The sequence below is a fragment of the Triticum aestivum genome, chromosome 1B (assembly GCF_018294505.1).
Source record: "Triticum aestivum cultivar Chinese Spring chromosome 1B, IWGSC CS RefSeq v2.1, whole genome shotgun sequence".
Classification (NCBI taxonomy): Eukaryota; Viridiplantae; Streptophyta; class Magnoliopsida; order Poales; family Poaceae; genus Triticum; species Triticum aestivum.
This window is the reverse complement of record NC_057795.1, coordinates 505473649-505486672: the sequence shown is the minus strand read 5'-3', so window position 1 is coordinate 505486672 and position 13024 is coordinate 505473649. Positions and strand designations below refer to the sequence as shown.

Below are 13024 nucleotides of genomic sequence, written 5' to 3'. Positions count from 1 at the left end.
TGATGTCTCTTATCGAATTACCACTATCGTTCATGGGTTAGGCATTAGAGACAACCGCACTCACTTTAATAGGGTACCACGTAATTCCGTTGAGACGACACCGTTTGGAGAAACATAAGTTGTCGTTTCTTGAAAGGTTTGGGGCTGCGACGCTTATGTGAAAAAGTTTCAGGTTGATAAGCTCAAACCCAAAGCGGATAAAATGCATCTTCATAGGACACCCAAAACAGTTGGGTATACCTCCTAATTCAGATCCAAAAGCAATAGGGGTTGTTTCTTGAATCGGGTCCTTTCTCGAGGAAAGGTTTGTCTCGAAAATTGAATGGGAGGATGGTGGAGACTTGATGAGGTTATTGAACCGTCACTTCAACTAGTGTGTAGCGGGGCATAGGAAGTTGTTCCTGTGGCACCTACACCAATTGAAGTAAAAGCTTATGATAGTGATCATGAAGTTTTGGATCAAGTCACTACCGTACCTCGTAGGGTGACAAGGATGCGTACCACTTCAGAGTGGCACAGTAATCCTGTATTGAAGGTCATGTTGCTAGACAACAATGAACCTATGAGCTATGGAGAAGCGATGGTGGGCCCAAATTCCGACAAATGGTTAGAAGCCATGAAATCCGAGATAGGATCCATGTATCATAACAAAGCATGGACTTTGGTGGACTTGCCCGATGATCAGCAAGCCATTGAAATAAATGGATCTTTAAGAAGAAGACGGACATGGACGGTAATGTCACCATCTATGAAGCTCGACTTGTGGCGAAGAGTTTTTCACAAGTTCAAGGAGTTAACTACGATGAGATTTTCTCATCCGTAGCGATGCTTAAGTCCGTCGGAATCATGTGAGCATTAGCTGCATTTATGAAATCTGGCAGATGGATGTCAAGACGAGTTTCCTTACCAGTTTTCGTAAGGAAAGGTTGTATGTGATACAATCAGAAAAGTTTTGTCGATCCTAAGGATGCTAAAAGGTATGCTGGCTCCAGCGATCCTTCTAAGGACTGGAGTAAGCATCTCGGAGTTGGAATGTGCGCTTTGATAAGATGATCAAAGATTTTGGGTTTATACAAAGTTCATGAGAAACTTGTATTTCCAAAGAAGTGAGTGGGAGCACTATGGAATTTCTGATGAGTATATGTTGTTGACATATTGTTGATCAGAAATGATGTAGAATTTTCTGGAAAGCATATAGGGTTATTTGAAAGGTGTTTTTCAATAGAAAACCTGGATCAAGCTACTTGAACATTGAGCATCAAAATCTATGAGGATAGATCAAAATGCTTAATAATACTTTCGAATGAGCATATACCTTGACATGATCTTGAAGGTGTTCAAGATGGATCAGTCAAAGAAGGAGTTCTTACCTGAGATGTAATGTATGACTTAAAGCTCGACCACGGCAGAAAAGAGAGAAAGGACGAAGGTCGTCCCCTATGCTTTAGACGTAGGCTCTACAGTATGCTATGCTATGTACCGCACCTGATGTGTGCCTTGCCACATGTCTGGCAACAGGGTACAAAGGTGATCAAGGAGTGGATCACCAGATAGCGGTCAAAATTGTCCTTGGAGTAATAAGGATTTATTTCTCAATTATGGAGCTGATAAAGAGTTCGGCGTAAAGGGTTATGACGATGCAAGCTTTAACACCTATCCGAATGACTCTGAATAGCAAACCGGATACGTATAGTGGAGCAACCATTTGGAATAGCTTCAAGTGGAACTTGGAAGCAGCATTTACAATATGACATAGAGAATTGCGAAGTACATACGGATCTGAATATTGCAGACCCATTGACTAAAACCTCTCTCAAGCAAAACATGATCAAACCCTAGAACTCATTGAGTCTAAATCACATGATGATGTGAACTAGTTTAATGACACTAGTAAACTCTTTGGATGTTGGTCACATGGCGATGTGACATATCAGTGTTAATCACATAGCGATGTGAACTAGATTATTGACTCTAGTGCAAGTGGGAGACTGTTGGAAATATGCCCTATAGGCAATAATAAATTAGTTATTATTATATTTCCTTGTTCATGATAATCGTTTATTATCCATGCTATAATTGTATTGTTAGGAAACTCAGATACATGTGTGGATACATAGACAACACCATGTCCCTAGTAAGCCTCTAGTTGACTAGCTCGTTGATCAATAGATGGTTACGGTTTCCGGACCATGGACATTGGATGTCGTTGATAACGGGATCACATCATTAGGAGAATGATGTGATGGACAAGACCCAATCCTAAGCCTAGCACAAAGATCGTAGTTCGTATGCTAAAGCTTTTCTAATGTCAAGTATCATTTCCTTAGACCATGAGATTGTGCAACTCCCGGATACCGTGGGAATGCTTTGGGTGTACCAAACGTCACAACGTAACTGGGTGGCTATAAAGGTGCACTACAGGTATCTCCGAAAGTGTCTGTTGGGTTGGCACGAATCGAGACTAGGATTTGTCACTCCGTGTAAACGGAGAGGTATCTCTGGGCCCACTCGGTAGGACATCATCATAATGTGCACAATGTGACCAAGGGGTTGATCACGGGATGATGTGTTACGGAACGAGTAAACAGACTTGCTGGTAACGAGATTGAACAAGGTATCGGGATACCGACGATCGAATCTCGGGCAAGTACAATACCGCTAGACAAAGGGAATTGTATACGGGATCGATTGAGTCCTTGACATCGTGGTTCATCCGATGAGATCATCGTGGAACATGTGAGAGCCAACATGGGTATCCAGATCCCGCTGTTGGTTATTGACCGGAGACCGTCTCAGTCATGTCTACATGTCTCCCGAACCCGTAGGGTCTACACACTTAAGGTTCGATGATGCTAGGGTTATAAAGGAAGTTTGTATGTGGTTACTGAATGTTGTTCGGAGTCCCGGATGAGATCCCGGATGTCACGAGGAGTTCCGGAATGGTCTGGAGGTAAAGATTTATATATGGGAAGTCCTGTTTTGGTCACCGGAAAAGTTTCGGGTTTTTCCGGTAACGTACCGGGACCACCGGCAGGGTCCCGGGGGTCCACCAAGTGGGGCCACCAACCCCGGAGGGCTGCATGGGCCAAGTGTGGGAGGGAACCAGCCCCAGGTGGGCTGGTGCGCCCCCCACAAGGGGCCCAAGGCGCAAGGGAGAGTGGGAGGGGGCAAACCCTAGGGCAGATGGGCCCTAAGGCCCACCCGAGGCGCGCCTCCCCTCTCTCCCCCTCTGGCCGCCACCCAGATGGCATCTGGGGGCTGCCGCCACCCTTGGGGAGGGAACCCTAGAGGGGGCGCAGCCCCCTCCCCTCCCCCTATAAATACTTGAGGCCTGGGGGCTGCCCAACACATGAGTTTCTCCCTCTATTGGCGCAGCCCTACCTCTCTTACTCCTCCTCTCCCGCGGTGCTTGGCGAAGCCCTGCAGGATTGCCACGCTCCTCCATCACCACCACACCGTTGTGCTGCTGCTGGATGGAGTCTTCCTCAACCTCTCCCTCTCACCTTGCTGGATCAAGGCATGGGAGACGTCACCGGGCTGTACGTGTGTTGAACGCGGAGGTGTCGTCCGTTCAGCACTAGGATCTCCGGTGATTTGGATCACGACGAGTACGACTCCTTCAACCCCGTTCTCTTGAACGCTTCTGCTTAGCAATCTACAAGGGTATGTAGATGCACTCTCCTTCCCCTCGTTGTTGGTTTCTCCATAGATAGATCTTGGTGACACGTAGGAAAATTTTGAATTTCTGCTACGTTCCCCAACATTGCCATGAGTTAGTCAAGGGGTACAAGAGTGATCCAGGAATGGATCACATGACAGCGATCAAACTTATCCTTAGTAACTAGTGGACTAAGGAATTTTCTCGATTATGGAGGTGGTAAAAGAGTTCGTCGTAAAGGGTTACGTCGATGCAAACTTTCACACTAATCCGGATGACTCTGAGTAGTAAACCGGATTCGTATAGTAGAGCAGTTATTTGGAATAGCTGCAAGTAGCGCGTGGTAGCTGCATCTACAAGATGACATAGAGATTTGTAAAGCACACACGGATCTGAAAGGTTCAGACCCGTTGACTAATAACCTCTCTCACAAGCGAGATATGATCAAACCCCATGGGTGTTGGATTCATTACAATCACATAGTGATGCGAACTAGATTATTGACTCTAGTGCAAGTGGGAGACTGTTGGAAAAAATGCCCTAGAGGCAATAATAAAATGGTTATTAATGTATTTCCTTGTTCATGATAATTGTCTATTGTTCATGCTATAAATGTATTAACTGGAAACCGTAATACATGTGTGAATACATAGACCACAACATGTCCCTAGTGAGCCTACAATTGACTAGCTCGTTGATCAATAAATGGTTATGGTTTCCTGACCATGGACATTAGATGTCATTGATAATGGGATCACATCATTAGAAGAATGATGTGATGGACAAGACCCAATCCTAAGCATAGCACAAGATCGTGTAGTTCGTTTGCTAAAAGCTTTTCTAAATGTCAAGTATCATTTCCTTAGACCATGAGATTGTGCAACTCCCGGATACCGTAGGAATGCTTTGGGTGTACCAAACATCACAACGTAACTGGGTGGCTATAAAGGTGCACTACATGTATCTCCAGAAGTGTCTGTTGGGTTGGCACGAATCGAGACTAGGATTTGTCACTCCGTATGACAGAGAGGTATCTCTGGGCCCACTCAGTGATGCATCATCATAATGAGCTCAATGTGACTAAGTAGTTAGTCACGGGATCATGCATTACGGAACAAGTAAAGTGACTTGCCGATAACGAGATTGAACAAGGTATTGGGATACCAATGATTGAATCTCGGGCAAGTAACGTACTGGTTGACAAAGGGAATTGTATACATGATTGATTGAATCCCCGACATCGTGGTTCATCCGATAAGATCATCGTGGAACATGCGGGAGCCAACATGGGTATCCAGATCCCGCTGTTGGTTATTGGCCAGAGAGCTGTCTCGGTCATGTCTGCATGATTCCCGAACCCGTAGGGTCTACACACTTAAGGTTCGGTGACGCTAGAGTTTCTATGGGAATTAGTGTGTAGTTACTGAATGTTGGTCGGAGAACCGGATGAGATCCCGGACATCACAAGGAGTTCCGGAATGGTCCGGAGGTAAAAATTTATGTATGGGAAGTCCTATTTTGGCCACTTGAAAATGTTTGGGATTTTTCGGTATTGTATCGGTAAGGTTCTAGAAGGTTTCGGTGTGGGGCCCACCTGCATGGGGGGCCCGCATGAACGTGGGTAGTGGGGGCAAGGCCCCACACGCCTGGTCAAGGCACACCAAAATCCCCCCTTAAAAGGAATAATATCATATCCTGAGGGGATAAGATATCCCTAAAAATGGGGGATACCAATCGCCGTGGAAGGGAAATGATGGGATTTCTTTCCTCCCACCTTTGCCAACGCCCCAATGGACTTGGAGGGCAAGAAACCAGCCCCCTCCACCCCTATATATAGTGGGGAGGCGCATGGGAGCTTTACCCCTTGCCCCTGGCGCAACCCTCCCCCTCTCCAACTCCACCTCCTCCTTAGTAGTGCTTGGCGAAGCCCTGCCGGAGAACTGCAAGCTCCACCACCACGCCGTCATGCTGCCGGAGCTCTCCCTCAACTCCTCCTCCCCTCTTGCTGGATCAAGAAGGACGAGACGTCCCCGGGCTGTACGTGTGCTGAACGTGGAGGCGCCGTCCGTTTGGCATTAGATCGGATCTTCCGTGATTTGAATCGCCGCGAGTACGACTCCCTCATCCGCGTTCTAGTAATGCTTCCGCTTAGCGATCTTCAAAGGTATGAAGATGCTCATCCTCTCCCTCTCTTGTTGCTAGAATCTCCATAGATTGATCTTGGTGATGCGTAGAAAATTTTGAATTATTGCTACGTTTCCCAACACTTTTCTAGTTCTCTTGTTTAATTTTCTATAATCAATTGCCATTCTATAGCCCATGACAATTATTTGTGGAATGAGTTCATTCTTATCATTAGGAACAACCGATATACCTCCCTTCTTAGGGACACAATGAACAGGACTTACCCATCTACTATCAGGTATACGATAGATTATACCTGCTTTCAGAAGTGTCAATATTTCCGTTCTTACCACTTCTTTCATCTTCGGATTTAACCGGCGTTGGTGATCAACAACGGGTTTAGCATCAGGCTCCATATTAATCTTGTGCTAACATAGAGTGGTACTAATGCCCTTAAGATCATCAAGAGTATATCCAATAGCAGCTCGGTGTTTCCTTAGAACTTTCAATAATCTTTATTCGTCATGTTCTGAAAGGTTAGCACTAATAATAACAGGATATATCTTTTTCTCATCAAGATAAGTATATTTCAAAGTGTCTTGTAATTGTTTTAATTCAAATACAGGATCACCTTTAGGATGAGGAGGACCTCCTAGAGTTTCAATAGGTAGATTGTGTTTAAGCAGAGGTTGTTGTTCGAACAAGATTCTATCTATTTTATTTCTTTCGCGCATATGCAAATCATTTTCATGGTCTAGCAAATTTAAAACAAAAAAGCTAGCCAACTCACCTCTAGGAGGCTCCCCCGATTGGGCCTACGTGGGCCGTCGGATCTGCCCTTCTGGCGTGTCCTGGCCGTCGGATCTTCACCTCGCTATAACAGATTTTTCACTTCGCGGTCGTTTTGACTGACCAATGACGAGTGGGCTCGTCTCGCGTGCTTGTTGGCTGGGTTGGCGGTGGCCGCGTGCATGAGATTTTTGCCCAATCCGCGCCCCGCATCCCGCACTAGCCACCACCCAAACCCTAGCCCTGTTTCCCCTCGATCCCCATAGCCTCGCCCGCCTCCTCCATCCCTCCTCCTCGCCTCGCCACGGCCTCCACCCCGGAGCCTCGCCGCCGCCTGCGATTCCTCCCTCCTGCCCGCAGAGCCCATTGGGCTCGCCAACCCTAGCCCCAATCCACATCCCCCACGCCCCTCACTGGTCCCTCCTCCTCCTTCCCTCGTCCGCCGCCTCGCTCCCTCGGTCTCCTCCCTCGTTGCCGTGGCCTTCGGTCTAGGAGCCCTGCCGCCTACTGCTCCTCCTCACCACCTCGCCTCTTTCTCCTCCTCGCCTTCCCATCGCTCGCGCGCAGGTCACCACCGTCGGAGAACATGGGAGTGCGGGTCTTCAAGTTGGGGTGGTCAGGAGGGCTTCCCAACCTGACGTCGCCTCCTCCTCCTCGCAGCGTCGTCGCGCGTGCACCTTCTTCTCCTCCCTCCTTCCTCCCTCGTCACTACTTCCACCAGTCCCCTCCCTTCCTCGTCTGTGGCCGCTGCTGACCCATCCTCCGGCCTCCGCGTCTCCGCCCAGGCGGCAAGGCCCCCAGCCCCCCTCGGGCCTCGGCCCCTCCGTACAGCCCGCTTCTGCCTCGTCCAACTCGCTACTTAGCTCCCAAGGTAATTTCAATGGTGATACCTGACGCTGTATGTGTCTGACTGTCTGTTCACTGTCTTTCTATGGCGATAGCTTGATATATGGCTGATGTATGTTCAGTCTTCGTTTTTTCCCTCTTGGTGAATGGTGATATATGCATGGTGATAGCTGCTACTGTATGTGTATATGTTGTGGTATTCTTTCTTATTGTTGTATGTGTATGTATGTATGTATGCAGTGAGCATTCCGTTTCTGTCCTCCTTCGTTTTTGTTGGATGCATGCGTCCAGTTAGATTTTTCACAGCATATGTATGAACGACTTAGATTTTTGCAGAGCATATCATATGTGTAATGAGTTAGATTTTTGCGGAGGGTATCTATGCGATTCATCTCCCTCTGCTACTTGATTAAATGGATGAATCCAGTTAGATTCTGAATGTGATGAACGTCTTATATAATATGCCACACATGGTGCAGCAGGCTCGGAGGGCAGCGGACGCGGCAGGCTCGGCAGGCAGCGGGCGCGATGGTCAAGGCCAGGGGCGCGGATTGGGGAGATGCGCACACGAGGAGCGACGGCGACCGCGTCTGCCGCCAACATCGAGGTGAGCTTCACCCAATCTCTCTCTTACTCTCTCTGTGCGGCCTCCTCCCCTTGGCCCCTGATTCATTGATGAGGTATGCCAATATGCCATGGTTGTGTGTTCGCAAACCCTTCCCTCTTATCACTATCAAATAGTGTCAAACAGAGCATCTTATACTTTGTTTCTACGTGCAGATTAGCTCTTCGTTCTTTCAAGCCCTATGTTGCTTACTCAAATGTTTGTGGCAATTGTATCCTTGTACCATGAATATTTGTACTTAGCAGATCAATATAAACATATTGGCTATCTATTTACCAATTCAGAATTTAAAGCACTTTATTTTATGGCCTTGAGTAAAAGTTCAGTCGTTGTTGGCTGGAAGACATCTTCAATACGCCGTCAACACGAGCTTCCCAAGGTAATGATCTAAGAGGAAGTGAGTTGGATATGAGATGGGGACAGAAGATCCTGCAACGATGTTGTTTCTTTGTTCTCCTGCTCAAGGTTTGCCCTTTCCTACTTACTGTCATGGTGGTTGGTTCACTGCTCGTTTTATTGTTTTGGAGTTAGCTGCCTGTCGTGTTTTGATTTGCCTCGTGCTGCTTATATTTCGTGTTTGCGTGTGGGAAGGATGTGTGCTATAGATTTTGTGTGTGCATCCGAGATACCTAGAATGGTTGAGAACTGAATGTGTTGCCCTATTTAATTGGCATATTCAACTTAATTAATACGCCTTTTAGCCGTGGCTTCTGCCCAAACTTTTGAAAGTGCAGATGATCACTCTATCGGGTAATGGTGTTTTCTATTGCAATTTGTCAGCTATACTACATGCTGCCCCTGTTTCTTTTGCTCTGCTAAAAATGTGTGCTTACTTTCAATCTTATTAAATCAATAGACTTGTGGGCGTATAGTATTTCTGTAATCTCTGTGCCTTACCGGTTTTGTGATTTCAGCTCAGGTGGATGAGCCCCGTCCTGTGTTATTCCCCTTGGTTTCTGAAGCTCCCAGGATTTAATAATGAGTTGTCTTGGGCTTCATTGGACAAATGATCTACCTCGAGCAATGATACAGGTAAGTCTTTTATTTTAAACACTGAAAGATTAGGTTATCAAGCGCTAAAAATCTGAACTATGGTAATTGGCAGTGTAGGTTGGCGTTGAAGCCTGATGGCGTTTTTCTTGCAGCAAATATTGGCGGGAAGACTCTAAAGTGATAATCTTAAATTTGCCATTTACCGACATTTTCCAGTTTCTTGTTTGACTTGCCTTTTCTTGGATGCGATGATAAGGGAACTAAGAATTGCGTGCACTATTGCTCAAATCGAACGTAAGGGAGGCATCAGTCCTCGAATGTTGCCTTTAGAACAAGTATGATTCCTTTATAATATGAGATTTTGCCCTTCCAGGAGTTGATGTAGATCGATATACAGTCAAGTACAATACTGGCGTGTATAAAAAAACTTGATTTTTCCTGGGATTGAACTTTGAACTAATAAATCTAGACTATGGAGGTAATGTGCTTTGCATTATTATAGATCGTATATGCTGCTCTTACTTAATTATACTTTCTAATTACATGCTGCCCCTGTTTCTTTTGCTGTGCTAAAAATGGGTGCTTACTTTCAATCTAATCGCATCAATAGACTTGCGGGCGTATAGTATTTCTGTAATCTCTATGCCTTACCGGTTTTGTGATTTCAGCTCAGGTGGATGAGCCCCGTCCCGTGTTATTCCCCTTGGTTTCTGAAGCTCCCAGGATTTAATAATGAGGCATCAGTCCTCGAATGTTGCCTTTAGAACAAGTATGATTCCTTTATAATATGAGATTTTGCCCTTCCAGGAGTTGATGTAGATCGATATACAGTCAAGTACAATACTGGCGTGTATAAAAAAACTTGAATTTTCCTGGGATTGAACTTTGAACTAATAAATCTAGACTATGGAGGTAATGTGCTTTGCATTATTATAGATCGTATATGCTGCTCTTACTTAATTATACTTTCTAATTACATGCTGCCCCTGTTTCTTTTGCTGTGCTAAAAATGGGTGCTTACTTTCAATCTAATCGCATCAATAGACTTGCGGGCGTATAGTATTTCTGTAATCTCTATGCCTTACCGGTTTTGTGATTTCAGCTCAGGTGGATGAGCCCCGTCCCGTGTTATTCCCCTTGGTTTCTGAAGCTCCCAGGATTTAATAATGAGGTGTCTTGGGCTTCATTGGACAGATGATCTACCTCGAGCAATGATACAGGTAAGTCTTTTATTTTAAACACTGAAAGATTAGGTTATCAAGCGCTAAAAATCTGAACTATGGTAATTGGCAGTGTAGGTTGGCGTTGAAGCCTGATGGCGTTTTTCTTGCAGCAAATCTTGGCAAGAAGACTCTGAAGTGATAATCTTAAATTTGCCATTTACCGACATTTTCCAGTTTCTTGTTTGACTTGCCTTTTCTTGGATGCGATGATAAGGGAACTAAGAATTGCGTGCACTATTGCTCAAATGGAACATAAGGGAGGTATCAGTCCTCAAATGTTGCCTCTAGAACAAGTATGATTCCTTTATAATCTGAGATTTTGCCCTTCCAGGAGTTGATGTAGATCGATATATAGTCAAGTACAATACTGGCGTGTATAAAATAACTTGAATTTTCCTGAGATTAAACTTTGAACTAATAAATCTAGACTATGGAGGTAATGTGCTTTGCATTATTATAGATCGTATATGCTGCTCTTACTTAATTATACTTTCTAATTTCTATAACCTGGTGTGTTCACATAGAAATTAGTGTGTTTACATAGAGATCATAGATGCTTTCCATGATGATGTGTTGTTTATTGTCCAAGGACTTGATAAACTAGCAGAAACCATAGATGCCAAGTTTCTAATGACGAAGACTTTACGCTGGTTCATGTTTGCATTGGAGCTAAAGTTTTGTTGTTATTTAGTGTGTTTTGTATTATATCCAATACCGTTCCGTACTTCCATTTCTCCTGGATGATTAAGATGATATTTTTTCTAACTGAATTAATTTGTCCCCTATTTCAGAAGTAACGCTCAAAAGCCTGAATAGAATTCCTTGGGAAAGGGTAGATGTTAGCTTCAAGAGAAGTAGACAATGGATTTTTGCCCACAGCACCATTCAGGTATGTTATGAACCCCATTACCTTGGTAATAGTTTTCCTTGTGTTACTTAATTATCCCCTGGTATATTCTGTTGTCTCCATACATGTTAATCCGATAACATATACGAAGGCAGTGTAGGTAATGGCATAGCAGATTTTAGTTTCATGATCTTACTTAAATGTAGTTCTGGGGATAGATAGCTTTACACTATCCATCATGTGCATGGCTGTCGAAGTACATCATCGTTATGATGTGTATGGTTTCTCTATTTTCAGCCCTACTGCTCCTGAGCCCAAATCCCATGACCATGCCCCCACCTCTCCTTTGTTAAATGAAGGGAGTCTGGTTGCTAAAAAGTGAGTTTTCTTAATCAGTATGTATGGCCCCTCTGCACATGCTGTTTCTTCGTATTTATGAGGCCCTCAAGCTTTGTCAGTTTTCTGATGGATATGGAATTTTAATTTCATAGTCCCAACAACGGTGGATACTGATCGAGCTATCTATTATTTATTGTCAATCTGTAATACTTTTGTCAGCTTCTAGCATGTCGTTGCTCTGCCAGAGTGCAATTTTCTCTGCATGGCATACACCAGTTACCATTAGTTGATATGTTTGTTGAAGTTTTATTGCAAGTTAAATAAATGTGTAGTGTGGCATACTGATTATTATAGTTTGATAATGTCAGGCGCCGATGGCTTTAGATATGTAAATAAAATATGGTGATTGTCACCGGCATGTAGTGTGGCATACTAATCAAATGACTAAGCATTTAATTATTGTTCTGTTATGTTATTGATTTCACCGGCTTTATGTCGGCCGATTAGTTCTGAAGGATTCCACATCGGCTAATTTAGATTATGTTACTAGAGTATTAGAAGAAGTTCCTGATATATGTATTTAGAGCATTTGCTGAGATTTGATGCAAAATATTGATGACCAGGCATTATACTGCGCATAAGCACAATTTTTAGTTTTTCTTTTTATTGTTGCAGCAGCTTTTCTATAGCAATAGCCAAATAGTGTGACATAACACTATTCCATTTTCACAGGCCATAACACATCTTTACATGTAAGTTTGTTCTCTAGATAGTTCTCTTTCCAAGATTTTCATATCATATTTGTTGTGGGATCTGACTGCTTTACCATATTTTCCTGGTGTGGACGATGTTATAGAGTGAGCTACCATCACTTCTCATTACTGACTGTAATCAATATATATATAGATGTGTTTATGCCATAAAAGATGGATATTTGTCGAAGCCATTGTCGTGTCATGTAATTACCTGGAGATCAGCTATATAGTTTTGTTCGGATTGTAAAGTGGAAACTACAACTCCCATGTGATTGTCATTTGATTATTTACTTCCTCAAGTAGTATGGATATGGTGCTGCCAGGATATTAAGTATATTCATGAATTTGTATAAACCACGTTCTACGATTCACTTCTGTTATGCATATTTACTTTCCAGTTTTAGGACTGAAAGCCATCCATTGTAATGAACTTGGTTGTATGGGCATTACCTATTTGACTTAGGCTTGCTTCATCACATATAGACTGCTTTTCTTTTCCCCACTCCTTGTATGACCTAAAACTATCATGTATATGAGGCAAGTTATTAGCAATTTTTCACATTTTCTTACTTGCAATATTGTGCTTGCCTATTTCAGGTGTTCCAAGACCCAAATCATTGGAAAAACAACACATACAACACTTTTTTCTTTTGAACTTTGGTTACCCTTATACAAGCCCCCATTCATTTTGTTTATATGGTGGTTAGAATAGTAACCATATGTGCTTGCTCGATACTGATAAATGGAATATTTTCAAAGCACGTATGGTGTGGATATGTTCGCAATTTGGCGCAACGGCAGATTACTAAAAAATACACATTTTTT

The 13024-nt window shown here is 43.8% G+C and overlaps 1 long non-coding RNA gene across 48 annotated transcripts; it reads left to right on the top strand.

Annotated features, from left to right (window-relative positions):
• Positions 1 to 6778: 6778 nt before the first annotated feature.
• LOC123135203 (uncharacterized) lies at positions 6779 to 12675 on the top strand. Of its 48 annotated transcripts, XR_006465880.1 has the most exons (11): positions 6779 to 7442; positions 7900 to 8024; positions 8198 to 8507; positions 8957 to 9074; positions 9153 to 9329; positions 9409 to 9513; positions 9704 to 9804; positions 10138 to 10255; positions 10334 to 10551; positions 11050 to 11147; positions 11403 to 12675. It is a non-coding gene; the product is annotated as an uncharacterized lncRNA (long non-coding RNA). The 48 variants fall into 48 exon arrangements; XR_006465916.1 differs by lacking the exon at positions 9409 to 9513 and having other exon boundaries at positions 8962 to 9074; positions 9153 to 9212; XR_006465917.1 differs by lacking the exon at positions 9409 to 9513 and having other exon boundaries at positions 8962 to 9074; positions 9148 to 9212.
• Positions 12676 to 13024: the final 349 nt, after the last annotated feature.